Raw genomic sequence first — 21,291 nt, forward strand, 5'->3', positions numbered from 1 at the left:
GTTTCTTATTTTTCTTTTTCTTCTCTTTAATTTGCTTACATTAATCATTGCTGAATTTAACTATAGTTTCGAAGATGGGACAGTTCAGTTAGTTTTAATTTGTTCATGCTTCCTAATCCTCTAATCATATGTGTTCTGTATAAATCTGTGTTTTTTAAAAGACAAAAGATTTACAAGATTATTGAGAGGCAAAATGTTACGTCTTACACATTTTTCTTTTGTTATTTCTTTTTGGAGTTGTATAGCTTTTGGTTTTTGATTTATGAACTCAAACAACCATTATTTATTTATTTCTTTCTTTTGTTAATAAGCGTCCCATTGCTTTCATAACATAATACAAATAGGGAATGGTAGAAGGCTAATATTTTTAGTGTAAAAAGAAAAAAGAAAGTTGATTAGTGTTAATTCAAATATAAGGTAAAAACAAAAAATATTGATTAGTAGAATAAAAATATCTAAAGAATCTTTTGATAGAAGATAGGTTATAGCTAGTCAAAGAAGTCACAAAACTTGGTACTTGCATTACCATGGGACATGGGTTATAGTCAAAGAAGTCACCACCAGCTTACACAATATTATACACAACAACTTTTTAATTGGCTACCTAATAGTACTTGTCATACCAATGTATCAGTAAAGTGATTGTAACACCTGAAAATTTTCCAAAAGTATAAGAGGCTTAACTAAGCTTTTATTAAATTAGGGGCACCATGATATATCCTGCTATATGCATAAGTCATGCTACCTATATGTAGCTATTAATTAAATAACTATAATCTTGTGACCATTTCACAGGCGGCTAGGCCATAGCTAGCTAAAAACATATATATATTTATATAAAAATGCTATTTATTATTAATATGGAAATCATGACTGGCGTATAACTAAAGTGATTATATGATATTGATGTCATTAATGAATCAAGCTGTGAATTTAATTCTTTCGATTCTATTTATAGTATTTGATTTGGAGGAGTAGTTGTTGTGTAATGGTAGTATGGTACACAATTAATAAAGATCTGAATCTGATGAAGAAATTCATCATCAATGCATAGGCCTTGTCTCCATCATCATTCTCTATCTTCCAATTGATGCACTCTCATGATTTTATGTTGAACTTTATTAAGTATAGCAAAGAGAAAAGAAGATTTGGATCTTTTCACAGGCAGCTAGGCCATAGCTAGCTAAAAACATATATATATTTATATAAAAATGCTATTTACTATTAATATGAAAATCATGACTGGCGTATAACTAAAGTGATTATATGATGTTGATGTCATTAATGAATCAAGCTGTGAATTTAATTCTTTCGATTCTATTTATAGTATTTGATTTGGAGGAGTAGTTGTTGTGTAATGGTAGTATGGTACACAATTAATAAAGATCTGAATCTGATGAAGAAATTCATCATCAATGCATAGCCCTTGTCTCCATCATAATTCTCTATCTTCCAATTGATGCACTGTAATGATTTTATGTTGAACTTTATTAAGTATAGCAAAGAGAAAAAAAGATTTGGATCTTTTCACAGGCGGCTAGGCCATAGCTAGCTAAAAACATATATATATTTATATAAAAATGTTATTTACTATTAATATCGAAATTATGACTGGCGTATAACTAAAGTGATTATATGATGTTGATGTCATTAATGAATCAAGCTGTGAATTTAATTCTTTCGATTCTATTTATAGTATTTGATTTGGAGGAGTAGTTGTTGTGTAATGGACTAATGGTAGTATGGTACACAATTAATAAAGATCTGAATCTGATGAAGAAATTCATCATCAATGCATAGCCCTTGTCTCCATCATCATTCTCTATCTTCCAATTGATGCACTGTCATGATTTTATGTTGAACTTTATTATGTATATCAAAGAGAAAAGAAGATTTGGATCTTTTCACAGGCAGCTAGGCCATAGCTAGCTAAAATATATATATATATATATATATATATATATATATATATATATATATATATATATATATATATATATATATAAATGCTATTTACTATTAATATGGAAATCATGACTGGCGTATAACTAAAGTGATTATATGATGTTGATGTCATTAATGAATCAAGCTGTGAATTTAATTCTTTCGATTCTATTTATAGTATTTGATTTGGAGGAGTAGTTGTTGTGTAATGGTAGTATGGTACACAATTAATAAAGATCTAAATCTGATGAAGAAATTCATCATCAATGCATAGCCTTGTCTCCATCATCATTCTCTATCTTCCAATTGATGCACTGTCATGATTTTATGTTGAACTTTATTAAGTATAGCAAAGAGAAAAGAAGATTTGGATCTTTTCACAGGCGGCTAGGTCATAGCTAGCTAAAAACATATATATATTTATATAAAAATGCTATTCACTATTAATATGGAAATCATGACTGGCGTAAAACTAAAGTGATTATATGATGTTGATGTCATTAATGAATCAAGCTGTGAATTTAATTCTTTCGATTCTATTTATAGTATTTGATTTGGAGGAGTAGTTGTTGTGTAATGGTAGTATGGTACACAATTAATAAAGATCTGAATCTGATGAAGAAATTCATCATCAATGCATAGGCCTTGTCTCCATCATCATTCTCTATCTTCCAATTGATGCACTGTCATGATTTTATGTTGAACTTTATTAAGTATAGCAAAGAGAAAAGAAGATTTGGATCTTTTCACAGGTGGCTAGGCCATAGCTAGCTAAATATATATATATATATATATATATATATATATATATATATATAAATGCTATTTACTATTAATATGAAAATCATGACTGGCGTATAGCTAAAGTGATTATATGATGTTGATGTCATTTGAATCAAGCTGTGAATTTAATTCTTTCGATTCTATTTATAGTATTTGATTTGGAGGAGTAGTTGTTGTGTAATGGTAGTATAGTACACAATTAATAAAGATCTAAATCTGATGAAGAAATTCATCATCAATGCATAGCCCTTGTCTCCATCATCATTCTCTATTTTCCAATTGATGCACTGTCATGATTTTATGTTGAACTTTATTAAGTATAGCAAAGACAAAATGTTGAACTTTATTAAGTATAGCAAAGAGAAAAGAAGATTTGGATCTTTTCACAGGCGGCTAGGTCATAGCTAGCTAATATATATATATATATATATATATATATATATATATATATGCTATTTACTATTAATATGGAAATCATGACTGGCGTATAACTAAAGTGATTATATGATGTTGATGTAATTAATGAATCAAGCTGTGAATTTAATTCTTTCGATTCTATTTATAGTATTTGATTTGGAGGAGTAGTTGTTGTGTAATGGTAGTATGGTACACAATTAATAAAGATCTAAATCTGATGAAGAAATTCATCATCAATGCATAGCCCTTGTCTCCATCATCATTCTCTATCTTCCAATTGATGCACTGTCATGATTTTATGTTGAACTTTATTAAGTATAGCAAAGAGAAAAGAAGATTTGGATCTTTTCACAGGCGGCTAGGCCATAGCTAGCTAAAAACATATATATATTTATATAAAAATACTATTTTCTATTAATATGGAAATCATGACTGGCGTATAACTAAAGTGATTATATGATGTTGATGTCATTAATGAATCAAGCTGTGAATTTAATTCTTTCGATTCTATTTATAGTATTTAATTTGGAGGAGTAGTTGTTGTGTAATGGTAGTATGGTACACAATTAATAAAGATCTGAATCTGAATTCATCATCAATGCATAGGCCTTGTCTCTATCATCATTCTCTATCTTCCAATTGATGCACTGTCATGATTTTATGTTGAACTTTATTAAGTATAGCAAAGAAAAAAGAAGATTTGGATCTTTTCACAGGCGGCTAGGCCATAGCTAGCTAAAAACATATATATATTTATATAAAAATGCTATTTACTATTAATATGGAAATCATGACTGGCGTATAACTAAAGTGATTATATGATGTTGATGTCATTTGAATCAAGCTGTGAATTTAATTCTTTCGATTCTATTTATAGTATTTGATTTGGAGGAGTAGTTGTTGTGTAATTGTAGTATAGTACACAATTAATAAAGATCTGAATCTGATGAAGAAATTCATCATCAATGCATAGCCCTTGTCTCCATCATCATTCTCTATCTTCCAATTGATGCACTGTCATGATTTTATGTTGAACTTTATTAAGTATAGCAAAGACAAAATGTTGAACTTTATTAAGTATAGCAAAGAGAAAAGAAGATTTGGATCTTTTCACAGGCGGCTAGGCCATAGCTAGCTAAAAATATATATATATATTTATATAAAAATGCTATTTACTATTAATATGGAAATCATGACTGGCGTATAACTAAAGTGATTATATGATGCTGATGTCATTAATGAATCAAGCTGTGAATTTAATTCTTTCGATTCTATTTATAGTATTTGATTTGGAGGAGTAGTTGTTGTGTAATGGTAGTATGGTACACAATTAATAAAGATCTGAATCTGATGAAGAAATTCATCATCAATGCATAGCCCTTGTCTCCATAATCATTCTCTATCTTCCAATTGATGCACTGTCATGATTTTATGTTGAACTTTATTAGGTATAGCAAAGAGAAAAGAAGATTTGGATCTTTTCACAGGCAGCTAGGCCATAGCTAGCTAAAAACATATATATATTTATATAAAAATGCTATTTACTATTAATATGGAAATCATGACTGGCGTATAACTAAAGTGATTATATGATGTTGATGTCATTAATGAATCAAGCTGTGAATTTAATTCTTTCGATTCTATTTATAGTATTTGATTTGGAGGAGTAGTTGTTCTGTAATGGTAGTATGGTACACAATTAATAAAGATCTGAATATGATGAAGAAATTCATCATCAATGCATAGCCCTTGTCTCCATCATCATTCTCTATCTTCCAATTGATGCACTGTCATGATTTTATGTTGAACTTTATTAAGTATAGCAAAGAGAAAAGAAGATTTAGATCTTCTTCTTCGTCTTCTGGATATCTTCTTCAACTCAACCTAACTTCTTTTACTTCTTCTTTTTAACTACTCACAATGACTTTACATGAAAGAAGTTTCTTTAAAATTCTTGTTCAAAGATTTCAGCATGAGTTGGTAAGTTTTCTTTTTCTTTTTTTCCTCGTTAATTTTATATTATTCTCTGTTCCCATTCATAATATACAGATAATATTAATTAGTTATTATTTACATGCTTGCTTTGGTTTCAGAAAATTCCTAAAGCTTTTGTGAAAGAATATTGGAGAGGAGTATCAAATCCTATAGTGTTAAAGCTACCAAACACTCTTAAACAAAGAGTATATTGGATTCAAAAGAATGAAGATGAAATTTGGTTGGAAGAAGGTTGGGAACAAGTTGTGAAGGATTTTGGCTTAGAACATTCTCAATTTTTGACTTTTGACTATAAAAGACGGTCTTGCTTTGAAGTCAAAATATATCCTATGAATGATTCTGAAATAATGCTACACTAATCAGAAATTTGCATCAATTGTTGTGCAACTTATTTTAAATTCAGCTATAATAATCAACCATAAGCTTCATGTATTCTTATCATTCAAAGCTACAACTAAGTAGAGTTATTTTTTTAAATAAAAAACTAAGGCAATAGATTAAGTAAGAGAACCTGCAAGGCCAGGATGTGTCCGAGTAAGCTTAAGCCAATTCATTTGACTATATCCTTTTTTAAAAGGAAGTTTGGTCCGAGCTGCCGGCTTTGCAACATGACTCTTCAGTTCTGGAGACCTCTGAATCGAATTCATCCCATCACTCATAACTGATTTCTTATTCAATTCATTCGGCTGACATGAAGTCGCACTGGTTATGGTGAAAGACAAAGAACCAACCTTGTCCTCCTTTATAGAGTTTGAATTATTTAGAAAATCATCCTTCCACAAGAAACCACCATCTTGATTACAAGTAATAGTGGGAGAACTTGAGGATTTTTCTTTTATGAAAATATCAGCAATATCCGAAGCAAGGTTCTTTGTTTCAATACCCTCCTCCGAACTAACCTATAAATCCAAGGCATCAAATTAGAAGAATAACATTAGATATACAAATTCTTATCAAATTCTCAAGTAACTCAAATTCTTATCCTATGGAAAATGCTTGGATTGTGTAAAGAGAGATCATAAAGATAGAGACAAAGAGATATAGCAATTGAGATAATGACACACAAAAATAGTTTCTACAAGAGTCTAGTGAAGGCCATTATAATTTGTCTTTAAACAAAATTTTCAAAAGTAGAAACTAGCATGCCACCCTTATAGTGATAACACTTTTTACCTTTTCTTTCCAAATTCCTAATTTTCTAATAAGAACCCTACCTTAGTCAATTCTCATCAACTCATCATGGATTTCAACAAGGCTAAAGATGGGATTGGCGTTGTTTGTGTGCTGCTGCTGGAAGTTTTGAAGACACAAGCAAGAGAAAGGAAGCAGCTAAGACTAGGGATAGATTTGATAATATAATAGTAATGCTAATCCTTTTATTATTCATTGTGTATACTTTGTTTGGAACAGAAAATTCTAAGTAGACAAAAATCTTCTTGTAGCTCACTTTTCTTCTTTGGGGATTGTTAATAGGGCAATGCTTACAGGAACAAAATGGATGAAAGAAATAATGGAGTATATATCACCTCATCTAGCTTAGAAATTAAATTTTCTGCACACATAGGCTTTGCAGATACTATATGCTATAAAAATGTCCATGTAGAATCGCACAATATAATTCCCTAATTAAATTTTAATAAAAGGCTCACTTGCAAGCCATGACAGGAATGGACATGAATGGAAATGCTTATAATTCCGAAAACAATGAAACTAATGGTGGTGCAAACTAGGTACCCTTGGGCTCTGAAATGCTTATAATTCCGAAAACAATAAAACCAATGGCAAAAATGCTTATAGCTATTCTAATTAAAAAATATATTTTACCTAGTATCAACTAAATAAAACATAATAAGCTTCCGAAAACAATGAAACTAATGGTGGTGCAAACTAGGTACCCTTGGGCTCTGAAATGCTTATAATTCCGAAAACAATAAAACCAATGGCAAAAATGCTTATAGCTAATTCTAATTAAAAAATAATATTTTTACCTAGTATCAACTAAATAAAACATAATAAGCAAACAACCCTATACCTTGTCCTTTTGGTACTTGTAGAAGACATCCCAATATCTCTTGCCATTTTGTCATACTTCTCTGCCACATGTATCAGCAATTCAACTAGTTAGTGCTTTAATTTCTTTGAATTTGCAGCCAATACTACTTGATTAACTAACTTTCATATATAAATTAAACTTCTTTGAATCACTGCATGCACAAAATAACACAAATAAAGCAAGACTAATTACATATTAAAAATAATTACAAGGATGCTATTTATTATTATTAGTTACATTGAGCTCTTGTAAGGATGAGTGACAAAACTCTCTTTAGGTGGCAGTGGCACTACATTTTTGTTAAATATATTTATGAAAAGAGATCTTATACAAACTGAGACATGTTCTTCAACCCACTAATTAACTCTAATAATTTAGACCACTTCTAAATATGCATAGGAAAATAAGTGAAAAAATTAGATGAAGAAAAAGCATGAAAGTAAAACCTGCTTTTTATAAAACCCCTAAAAAAAATACTGATCTGAACCCTTGTATAGGAAGAAGAAGAACTAGTAGATATAACCACCATGTAAGAATAATTCTCCTGGTTGTTCAGCTATTCAACAAAGCAATAATTTGAGATGTCAAAACAAATAATTACATAAATAAGAAGATTTCAGCTATATACTTATTCATATTTTAAAAGCGGCACAATTGCATTCACAACTGCACTTTCTTAATCATTACCAAATTCAAGTTAACTTAAATATCAAACAGCATCTTTAATGGTTACAAGCAAATAATTTTTTATGCCAATATATTGAATAATGAAAGCAAATTTGTTAACAATTAAACGAGGAGACAAGCTTCCAAATGTAAGCCATGGTGAGAACTTAGTGGAGTAATCAAGTCCTAACATTCCATTTCTGGTCTCTTTATATACCTTTAGCAAATCCTACAAATGTGAAATCTCACAATTGAGTTAGATAACCCAATGTAACAAGACATAGATTTTTCAAATCGACTATAGTTTTCATGAGTCTTATGGCATTGTTTGGATTCCAATCTCCTTTTCCAGTTTAATTGGTCTTTCTTGAAATTTTTCTTGCCAATAAGTGTGTTTAAGCCAAATATAAATTTGACACTGCATAAGTGCTTACAGGTGTTTTCTTGGATGGGAAGATATTCCAGAAGCACAATGTCTCATCATCCCCTGCACCAGTGATTATTGTTTGACCATCAGGAGACATTACAAGGTAAAGAACTCTCATGTTGTGGCCAGTTAGAGTTGCAACCTAATAATCAAATTCAATATTTCTATTACTTGAAATTCTCCTCTGCCATAATAAATCGAGTAAAACATTACCCTTGCTAGTGATGGATATTTTCACACCATGATCTAATTCCATGAGTGCTTACTATCTCATTCACATTTTTACTCCAAGCAAGGTTGCAAACTTAGTCAAACATTGTTATTGTTATTATTATAGAACCATTGTACATTATTCATTCATGTCTCAATAGACAGTTTAGGAAAGAAACCTGGCTTCCAATGTCAACAAAGTTCAACTGATGGCCATTTATAGTGTTCCAGAAACGGATACACTTATGGGCGGTGGAACTGCCGGAAGTAAGGAGACAGCTCTGGTGAGGCAACCATGCTATAGCCTTCACGGCAGCTGTGTGCTCCGTGAGTCTCAATGCCGGTTGCTGAGAGTGCTAACTCCATACCAATAGCTGCTCATATAATAATAAATCATTACATTCAATCATGTTTTGTTTTTTAATCTACACTAGTGTTAATAGAAGCATACCTGATTATCATTACCTCTAGAAGCAAGTTCCCTGTCATCACAGGACCATTTCAAGCCACATAATTGGAAATTGGTGACATGCATAAGTCTCGATCAATTATGAGGATTACTGCTTTTTCAGGCTTCAAATTAAGAAGTGGAGAAAATGGCTTGATTCCGCGGGATTGAAGTGTGGACCATGGAGCACTGAAGAAGTCGAAGAAGAAGAAGTAGAAAACAAGTCTCTGAATAGTTTTGTTATTTCAACGATTCAACCAAATTAATTATGTAAAATCTGGAAGAAATTTTTGTCATGCCTGAGAGATCTATGCAAGCCTTCAAGGACGACGGCGCCTTCAAGGAAGAGATGCCTGAGGACCGAGGCGAGAGGCGAGAGGCTTGAGAGGAAGAGGTGAACGGCGGAGAGTTGTCGACTCGCCTGAGATGGACAGAGCACGGCACCACGGCGAAGCAAAAGAGGAATGCAGAACGCGCGTCAATTTCGTTAAAGGGAAAAATTGAGTTAGGGTTAGGATTTTGATTCTGAAATGGTATGGTTCGAGACTTGAGTTTTGTTTCTAAGTAATGGTAGCCAGGAATGTGATGAATCAATTATTGGTTGATGTGTTTTGTGCTTTTTTCTTAATTTTGGTTGAGTTTAGGAGGAGAAGAGTAATTTTAAAAAATAAATAAAATAAAAATTTAGTGAAATAATTTTAGACAACACTTACAATGGAAAGTTCATTAAACATTTAAAGGCAACTCTTAGAAAGTATAATAGATAAATACTATAAATGTTGCCTATTTAATTTATAAAGCAACGCTTTTTTATATGTATCTTAAATTGATCAAAGAGAACGTTTGTTGTAGCTTTTACTCCCAAATAATTAATATATTTTATATTATTATTTTTACTATTACAATAAATTTAACAAGAATATAAGATATATATTACCATTCATGTAATAAATTTTAATTATTTTTAATACTTTTATTAATCATGAAGTATATAAAAAATTTTGAATTAAGTATTTTGTAACAAATTAAAATATTAAAAATAAATAAAAACTATTACAATAATAATTATATATTTTATATTATTATTTTTTAAATAATAAAATAATTATTACTATTTTGTATAAAAAATAATTATTAAAAAATATTTTAATTAAATAGAATAAAGTGTATGTTATTTAACTCTAACAGAAAAAGAGAGCGAACATTTTAGAAATATTCTATGCTACGTATACATTAAAATCGGTCACCAAAATCAGTCACAACATATAAAATACATACTAGAATATAAATACATATTGAAAATAAATTAAACCACACATGTATTTATATACAAGTACATTAGTTGCTGATTTTAGTGTACGAATAACTTTTTTATTTAGAAATAGAGGAAAAAAAGTGTCACTTAGACATCTCGTAGGAGAGGTCATTTTCTCCGGTGTAAAATATAAATTTGACATGGTAAATTATTAATACATAATAAATGTAGTTGTTTCAAGACTTACCTAAAATCAAGATGATTTGGGCCTGAACATGGGACCCAGGTACCTTCAGGTGCAATGTATGATGTCTTCTCATGGAGGGATGGATCCATCTGAGTTTCTCGTGAGAAGGTGTGTGTGTGTGGCGTGGTACTTGCAAGGGATTCGTATGATTAAGCAAGCAAGGATTTAGGACAGATTTTTATATAGATTAGAGTTGAGAAATTCCTAAGAAAGGAGAGTTAAATAAATGGACGAGTGACCTAGTGGCCACTCTTGTAACTTCTTCTCCTATTCTGGTAGGTAGTTATCTTTTTTAATTTAGGGGTGTTGAGATCTCATATTTGAATATATGAGCACATTTGTATATGCAGTTAAGATTCAGGCATTCTGCACACCAGGTCGGTCCCCATGAGGTCGAGCACATCTGCAAAGTGGATTTGGTCTTTATATTTAGACTTTATCTGTATCTTAGGTAGGGGTGACAATGGAGCGAGTTTTTGCTCTATCCGACTCCGCTTGCCCTACAATAACCCACATAGAACCCGCTCCACTCCTATCCGCAGGTAGTAAAAAGTTGAACTCTAACCCACTTTGTCCTTACCCGCTCCTATAATTATTAAAATTCAATAAATAAAATTAACTTTCAAAATTTATATAACCATCATCATATATATAATATAAAAAGAGAACAATTATAAATTATTTTTTGTTATTTAAGATTAATATACCTATTTTCTAGATAATTAATTATTAGAAATTTAAATTTAATTTATAAAAAGAGATATTTGTGTGGATTTAAATTAATAAATTATTTCAAAACTCAAAAACATACCTATTATAAAGAGAATTGTGTGGGTTGTAAATGTATCTAGCCATTCTAACATATTTGGTGTTTATTTGAATTGGTTTTCTTGCTTTTTAAAAAAAATTAAAAACTTAAAGTATTTTTATTGAATTTTAAGGAGTAATAGTCAAATTCTAAAAAATATAATTATATATTTAAAATATTTGAATACTAAAGAAACTATAAGCAAGGAAATAAAGAGTAAAATTGATAAGAAAAAAATAAATTTAATTCTAACGTGATTTTCTAAACGTTTATTGTGAATGCACGTTAAGAACGTAAAATTGCGTTGGCGTTTGAAGAAAAGAAAGTACCCAAACATAAAGAGGAAGCGTTCAATGCACTCAAACATGCTTCGCTTCTTTCTAACACTAAACCAAACACAGCCAAAATTGATATAATTTGGTTTGGATTTTTTTTGTTTAAAATTAATTTTTTTAAATGTTTTTATTTGAATTGGATTTAAAATTTATAATATAGATTTTTTCACAACTTGAGCAAGTAGCGACAACAACACGAAGACGGGACAACGCCATACAAAAAGCGACAACACGAATACGCGAGGTTAGGAAACATACATCGGAGACAAGATTACTGGGTTAGGAAAACAATATGCCGCTAGAAGGACGAGTAGGGAGAGACAGACGACGAGAGAAGTGGAATGGTTCTAAGTTTTTGCTTGGAATAGAGTTTGGTTTATATTTTTGGGGCAACAATGAATTTTGATACTGAATGAAGAAGAACAAACACAAACTGATTTGATTTTGATTTTTCTATTTTGTTAAAATTATTAAATTGATTTTATTTTAATTTTCATGGAAGGATATTGTTATCATATAAAAAAAATTATTTAATTATTTAATAAAAATAATTATAAAGATATATTTGTTTTTTTATTATTTATAAAGGTGTTTTTGTATATATAATAATCTAATAATTTTTAAAAATAAATAAAAAATAAATGTTAATAAAATTAAATACAATCTACATGACAAGTTTTCATTTTTCTACATTTTATATTATATTGATACGTATAAATTAGTAATAGTACTGAATTAATCACTTAATAATAATAATAAAAAAAATTATTTCGTCTGGTGTCTTATAAAGAGTATTCACGAATGATTAAAAATAAAAAAGTGCTTGTTTGGGCGTTAAATCGATAAAAAAAATTTAATGAAAAATAATTTTTTTAGTTTTAGTATGTTTGGCAAATTTTTAATAGTAAAAGTAAAAATATTAGAAAAATAAAAAATATCTTTTTCGAAAACTTACAATTTACATATTTTTTTTAAAGATTTTTTTCCTTAAAAAAGATCTTTTCACATAATAAATAAATAAAAAAATACTTTTATCTTATTTATTTTACCCAAACATTGGACTTGTTTGGGCATCATTCTCGAAAAAGATTTTTTTTAATAATATTTTTTTAAAAGATCTTTTACAAAAGTAAAAGTGATTTTATATTTGGATATCTTATATAAAAAAATCTTTTTATCTATTACAATTAATAAATAAAAAGATTTTTTTACATGAAATATCCAAACATAAAATCACTTTCATTTTTATAAAAAATCTATTAAAAAAATTTTAAAAAAATATCTTTTCTGAAAATGACATCTAAACAAATTCAAAGTCGTTATATCAAAGTTCAACGAAATTTATGCTTTTATCATCTTTGGAAACTTATTTCATTTTATTTTTATTTTCTATTTTTATTCTAAATATTTTTTATTTCAAAATTTCATTAGGAAAAAAGAAAAAATAAAAAATAAAATTTTCTTAATTTTACTTTTTTTTTCTTTACAAACTTTTAAAAATAGAAAATCATAAAATACTAAAAATAAAATCCAACCCTAACACATTCTTATCTTTCTAATATTTTTTGTTTTCTATTTCTCATAATCGAATTATATATATTACTCAACAATATTACAATACTGCTTAGAAACAATAATGATAAAAAAGAAAACTAATGGTAAATGCTAGCTACAACAAGCTGAAAAAATGAAACGAACTAAAAATCAATTACTACTCATGTAGAATATATATATATAAAAGATGATGGAATGCAACAGATGAAAGAAGTGAAATTTCCTTTTATATATCAAATATTTATATATTAAGAAAAAAACACTAGTAAAATAACCTTGTGGTCCAAACCTAGGTATCCTTTTTATTCTTTCCTTAAAGTACTTTGACACATAGAAAATCTCTTCATGAATAATCATATATATAGCATCACACTGTGATTAATTGATTATTGAGTCTCTCTAATTAAGGCTGGTGCTTCTTATAGGAATACTACACATTTTCTGCTTCATGAAGTATTTCCTCAAAGGCTTTGTGGAGGTTCCAAACAAGTTTTCGCTCATCTATGAACCCTTCTTCTGTTGCAAGTGTCACTCTTAACATCCCCATATAGCTCAAAATTGTCACTACAAGACTCTGCAAAAATAATAACATTTTTCAGGGCATGCATATATATAAGATTATTTTATTTGTTATCTTGATACAATTTATTTATAAAATGGGTTGGATAAGGTTTTCCTTTATTACAATGATGCATTATTATATTATTTTATAAGTTATATAATTAGCTAAAATAATAAATTATAAAAAAATTTTAAATGCTCCTAAAATATCGATATTATTCTAATAATTTTAATTATTGATTTTAATTAATATATATTTTATATATATTTTTATAATTGAGATTAATGACTAAAAAAAGTAAAACTATTAAGGGCTTGTTTGGGTGAGCTTTTAAGAAAATATTTTTTTTTCGAGTTATCTTTTTTTAAAAGATCTTATGGAAAAATAAAAGTAATTTTATGTTTGGATATCTCATACAAAAATATCTTTTTATCTATCAAATTTGTTTGGGTATAACGATATAAAAGTACTTATTTATTTATTTATCACATGAAAAATATTTTTTTTTTAAAAAAGATCTTTAAAAAAAATATATAAATTACAGCTTCTTAAAAAAGATATTTTTTTAATTTTTCTAGTATTTTTACTTTTACAAATAAAAATTTACTAAACACACTAAAAAATAAAAAATATATTTTTACATTAAAATTTTTTTTAATTAAAATAATAATACCCAAACAAATACTAAAAGATCGATATTTTAGAAATACCTGAAAATTTTCTTAATCGATATGTGAACCGACATATCTCTTTTTAAATCAAACAGTATTATATGACTTATTTAGATATTATTATTTAACTTAAGGAGAGATCACTATATAAATTTACTATTTTGTCAATTTTCATATAATTAATTAAGATTTCATTGTTATTTGATAGAGAGGAAGAAAGTTAGTATATATAAGTTACCTGAGGCAAACCACAGAGTGTAAAGAAGAGATCCTTTATGGGATGATTAGCCAAAGCCATTTGCTCCATTGGTCCAACCATGTTGGAAATCAATAAGCTTGAATTTCTTAGTGTCCTATGTATATTTTTAGACACTTCCTGTAACATTATATTATCACGACAAATTAATTAAAATGATGGAGCAACATGGTCATTAATTTGGTTAGGTAGGTCATTTCATAAATCTATTATTGAACTAGCTAGTATATATATAAATATAAAATCCATTAGAAAAAATAAGAACATTTATTTTATTGCATGTGATTCAATCTAAATGTGTGATAGATAATAACCTAAAAGTAATGTTACAGAATTATTTCTTTTCAGTTAATATTAATAATTTTTTTTAATTATTATATTTATCTTAAATTATAAATTCTAAATTATAAATTCTATTTTTTTTTCAAAAAATAAAAAAAATTTACAATTTGAAAAATTAATTGACTAAAAATTAGTTCGTTATATTTTTTCATAACTTAGTTATAAACTTCAATAATATAATATAAGATTTTAGGGTCATCAAATTTAATATATTTTTTTTTAAAAAAAAAGTTAAGCTTACCTCTGAGCCTTTTAACTTATGTTCCATCCGAAGAAGCTTTTCGGTTAGAATAGTAGCAAAAGAATTCTTCTTCCTCTTGATGGAATTGTGTGCTTTCTTAACAAATTGGAGTGGGTTTGAAATTGGGTAGTCTTGTAATTTTGGCACTGAAACATGCATATAAGAAATATGGTTTCCCCAAACACCCTTTGCATTAGTCTTTAGCATATCTTGCACTGTGTGATAATCTTTAACATTCCTTGTGTTCACTATTGCCATTGCTGTTGATTTCATTTTTCCTGATTTATAATCCATATCTTGCATGTATAATCGAATCCCGTAGAAGATTATTCCAGTAATCACATCATTTATAGTCTGCAATAATAATAATATTATGTCAAACAAAAAAATCAATTAAATTCTTTATAATCATTATAAATACAAAAATAATTTTCAAACCGCCGCCTTTAACTATGTTGAATTAGCTAGTATTTTTATGTTGACTATATATATATTAGTGTGTTTGACAAATTTCAGTAAAAGTAAAAGTACTAAAAAGAAAATATCTTTTTTTGATAAGCTATAATTTACATCTTTTTTTTTTAATTTTCACATAATAAATAAATAAAAAAGTACTTTTATTTTATTTTATCCAAACATAATTGATAAATAAAAATATCTTTTTACATGAGATATTTAAACATAAAATCACTTTTACTTTTATAAAAGATCTTTTAAAGAAATATCATAAAAAAATAAAAAATAACGCCTAAATAAACTTATAATATTCTACTAAAAAATAACTTTTTTATAAACTAACATTTCAATTCTAGCCAACTTTTTTTGAAATTATATTTTCATTTTTATAGTTATGATCTTCTTTCTCTTCAGTTCTCATCTCTAAATCCTAAATTTTATATTCTAAATTTTAGATATTAGATTTTAAATAATTTAAATTTTAAATTTTAAATCTTCTAAAACAATAAAAGTTAAAAAAAAAATTAACACTAGAAAAATTGTCCGATAAAATATTTGTTTCCTATATATTAATTTTCTAAAATAAATCATCCATGCATGCATTAATTAATAACCACCTAATATGATGCATTCCCATCTATCTACCCAAACATTAGATTACTATATATGTTAGAAGGGAAGCTAATAAGAAACCCTATATAGATCTCACAGAAAGAAAAAAGAAAATCTGAATATTTAAGAAAAACAAAATAAATAATTAGGAAAAGGAATTAATATAATAATTAACCATCCTTACCACTCCAAGTTTAGATTTAATCTCTTTGATTTGATGAATAGAAAATGAGATATGTGATATGGTAGTTGGTAGAAACTCCACTCCTTCAACATTAGACCTTATTGGTGTCTCATCATCTTCCAAAAAAGTGCTTTTCATCACACTCCATCCAAAATCAACAATGGAATTGAAAGTGATAGAGAAAAGCTTAGGCAATATCTTAAGTAAGAACAATTTGTTACTATTATTAGAGGATGATGATGACTTTGATGGAAATAATAATGGGAGTGAAGGATCATCATGTCTTTGAAGGGAAGAAAGAAGGAGGCCCATGATAGTGTAACCATCTCCAATTGCATGGTGGAATTTGAAGATTAGGGTTCCGGCAGCATTTTTTGTTGGGTATTTGATTATATGAGCTTCCCATAATGGCTTGTTTTTTGGAAACTTCTCCATTGCTATGCCTGATAAGTATTCACCATATTGCTTCTCCATTGACATGCCATCACTAAACTTTGGCTCAATTACATTCCTCAAATTTTACCTCAACTTTTTTCCATCTCTTCACTCCTTTTTCGTCAACAACCTATGTGTACTCAAACAAGGTTAGATAAATTTTGTTTGTACAATGAATGATAGAATATTCTAAAATTATTATTCTTTCTTAAAAATAAACAATCAATAAAGATATAATTATAAATTTTTATCTAGTATAAATACTTAATTATAGATTTTTAAATTATAAGAATCTAATAAAAAATTAGTGAAATTATAAAAATTAATAGTAATTAAATTAACCTTTTAAAAAAAATTAATTTTGAAAGATGGTTATAAATCCATAAAAAAAAATACGCTAGTGATAGGGCCAGCAGAATTTGTGATGTTTAGCCATCAATTAGCCATCATCAATATTTTCAATGGTGTGAGATGACTTCTAATAGTATAAAATTAATCATTTTTCTTTTGATGGTTAAGTGTTGACCAGATTTTAACAAAAATACTGATCCCTAGACTTTCTCAAAAAAATATTGTGAGATGACAAGCATAAGATATGAACATATTATATGATCAATAAAATTTATCATTTTTTACTAACAAAAATATTTTTATACTAAATATTAAATAATAAATTTTAATAATACAAAATAAAATATTAACACAAAATATTAACTAATATTAATAAAAAAAAATAGCCCCTATATAACATTTGTCATATATATATATATATATATATATATATATCAACTTGAAATTATGCTCATCAATAATTGTACGAAACTTTGAGTTGTGTGTATGTATATTTGAGTGTGAGAGAGAGCTGACCATTATGGAAGTGAAGCGAGGAATGGATTGAAAAGCATCTCTAACAAGAGACACAATTGGCAAATTATGAATTGGAACTTGAAATTCTAAGACACCAATAATGCATAAACTCAGAAAATCGCTCTCCAAGAATTGTCCCGTTGGACTCACTGGCTCTCTCAAATCCTCCATATATGATAATATTCTTACTACTTTCTTCTTCTCATGACTTTCTTCAGAAGAGTAGTCTATATATACTAATAGTATATATAATGAGATTTTCTTTTAATCAATATAAAAAAAAATACTATTATATTTTATTTATGCTCTCTAGCTAACTATCTCTTTATTATCCTCCACACCTATATATCCCTGTGAATTGAATAATTGCAACAGTAACAGGCTAGTTGGTGCGTCGGCTTATTATATTAGGAACAGAAAAATACTGGAGGAGAATTATTTATTATTTTTTTATTCTGTAATTAATTAATAATATTTAAAAATATAAATTAAAAATATGTTATTAAATTATTAAATTAATAAAATTAAATTAATAATTAAAAATATTAACTAAAAATAATAAATTATATTTGTTTTAGAAATTTTTTTTACCAATATTTAAAATTACTATTAAAAAATTTTAGTTGAATCTGAAATTTATTTAGTGATCATTTATGAGCACGTGAATATTCACAGATACCTCAGAGGAAGCAGGTTATGCTCCATAATCCATATACTTGCATGCAAAATTGAATACGTGGTTTTATTATATTATTATTCGTCCCAGAAGTGACCAGATTATTTACTTTTTATGAATTCAACAATGGGACTCCATTATTTCTAACGTTAATCTTATAGTGACTACATATACGAGTATATTTTGTTTCAAAGATAAAATATATTTTTTGTTTCTGAAAAATTTTGTAAAAATTTTAAAAATATTTCTAAATTTTATTTTGTTTTAATTTTATCTTAAAATTTTTAATTTATATCAAATATATTTCTAGCAGCTAATTTTTTAAAAAATTTAGAACCAATTCAACGGTAATTATATGAGAACAACCTTAGCTTTAACAAAAACAAATCAAACATAATTGTCATGCATTATTTTTAAATTAGTTCTAAATTTTTTGAAAAATTAGTCATCAGGGGTATATTTGATACAAATCGAAAATTTTTAGAACAAAATTGAAATAAAATAGAACTTATGAGTATTTTTAAAATTTTTGTCAAATTTCGAGAACAAAAAATATACTTTACTCTTTTTTATAATACTAGTAACTTAGTCAAATATATTAAATTATATTATAATTTTTACGTATTATTTTATACAAAAATAATTTTATATTATGTAAATGATCATTTATATATTTATATATAATATTTAACTTTAAACTATTTAAAATGAATTTTAATTTTGTAGGACAAACTATATTGAAATCTTTCATAAGCTAGATTAATGTGACAGTTTTGTGAAAAATGGCACCAATGGATGTGTTCCAACCCTTTGCAAGATTAATTTATAGTAGTTGGGCAGTAGGCTAGTAGATTTGTACCCATTTATTACGTGCAGAACCTGATTATATATGCATCATGGGTAGAGCAATTCAAAATGAATTAAAAAATAAATCATAAATACATGTCTGATATTTGAGATGCATGTTTTATATATCGATCTGAAAATTAAAAAAAAAAAAAACAACACTAAGCTCGTAAGGTGCATGGATTATCTGTTAGGAATGGAATAATTTTGCCTTGAGACTTAGGGATTGTGATAGTCAAAGTATGTGGCAGAATCTTTATTGCGTAGGGATGGGCTTCCGCTTTCAATCATGTGCATGTATATGGGTTTTACACTTTTACCTATCACTGCATGGGAGACAGGAATTAATGATGGTTTTTTAGGGTTTTGTGCCGGTTTTAGCAAAATGATTACCACCTGCTTAAGGATCGCTACCTTTAAGTTGCGGATATTAGGATTTGTGGTGGTTAGCAGCAATTATTAGCATAGCCATCACTAAATAATAAATTGATTTGTGGCGGTTTAGAGCTGCCGCAATTTAGTGCATTTTTTTTTAAATTAGAAGTTTAGTACCGCCACAATCCATTATGTGAAGTTAAAAAGGAAGAATACTAGAGAATCATTACTAAACTAAAAGAATTGAGTTGATGACTAAAAATGATAGTAAAAAATAATAAATTCTGATGATTTCTATCATTTTTTATTAAAAAAATAATGAAAATTATGCAGTTCAATTTGCACCTTTTTTTTTCTCATGCCGATAATTGATCAAATTTACATATTTGCATTAGAAAACAGACTTAATATTATTAATATACATTATGTGAAATTAACCAGTTAAAGAAGATAACATAATTAATAATCAATAATTGACTGTAAAGTAAAGTATCATTTTTATTCTCAACGTTTAGGATAAGTCTCAAATTTGTTTCTAACGTTTTAATCGTCTTATTTATTTTCCTAACATTTTAAAATCGTATCAATGTTATCCTACTGTTAATTCTACCATTAACTATATTAAAAATATTTTTTAAAATACTTTTAACAATAAAAAACCTCTCTCAACTCTTTATTCTATCTGCGAAGTTTTGAACACTTAGCAGAAAAAAAACCCTTTCTAAACTCTCTCTTGCACTCTACCGTCGCGCCATCACCATACAAAATATACACCCCATTGGTGAAGCAGCACCAATCGCGAACCCCAAATCACAAATTCTCATATTTTTTCTAGTTCCCCAATCGCGTTCTCTGAAAGTGTGTTTATAACTCGATGGAATTGGCGCTGCCACTCCCTCTCTAGGAGAACGGTTTCTCGAACACTGTCATGTGGCAAAGGACGCAAAAGCTCATCATCAAGGAGAATAATAAAAAGACCAGGAACAAGAAAAATAAAAGGTTTAGAGGATCTAGTAGGGACTAAGTTTTTAGCAAAAGCATTGGGGTTGAGCTTCCTCTTTAGAGGATTGGAAGAAGGAGGTCATGGGGGCAAGGGATTCTTCAATTTGGCTAGCAAGAGTTGCTGGGCTTGGGTTTGGGAAACTATGTGGCGGAAGCATCTCTTAGGATTATGCTTTTGGACAATGGTCGAATGTTCTTGCAACGATCTCTTTTGATCCATGTCATGACGTCTTCGTCTTTGGCATTAACAAAGACTGCTGTGCAGAGGATTCACGTCGAAACTCTTTGGTGGTGACAAAGATCTTTTTGGCATTCTTAAAGTGACAGCGTCCCCAAAAAAAAAAAGAATATTCTTGTCTACGTGTATTTTCCGTTAAAGAATTTTAACAAAATCGTAAGGGTGGGTGTTCATGGATCGGATCCGATCTGCATACTGAATTTATCCGAATTCGATCAAAAAATTGCGGATATCGATCCGTTCCGCAAGAACATTGGATCAGATCCGCAACGTCATCAGATCGGATTGCGGATTTTATGTGGATATCCACGGATCTGCAAAAATAAATAAATAAGTAAATATTATTTTAATATTTTATTTCAACTAATAATTATCATATATGTTGT

The 21,291-nt window shown here is 28.1% G+C and overlaps 1 pseudogene; it reads right to left on the minus strand.

Moving 5' to 3' along the window:
- Positions 1–13,572: 13,572 nt before the first annotated feature.
- Positions 13,573–19,307, minus strand: LOC130975670 (wax ester synthase/diacylglycerol acyltransferase 4-like; annotated as a pseudogene).
- Between the last annotated feature and the right edge of the window lie 1,984 nt (positions 19,308–21,291).

Source organism: Arachis stenosperma, chromosome 4 (genome assembly GCF_014773155.1).
Source record: "Arachis stenosperma cultivar V10309 chromosome 4, arast.V10309.gnm1.PFL2, whole genome shotgun sequence".
NCBI lineage: Eukaryota > Viridiplantae > Streptophyta > Magnoliopsida > Fabales > Fabaceae > Arachis > Arachis stenosperma.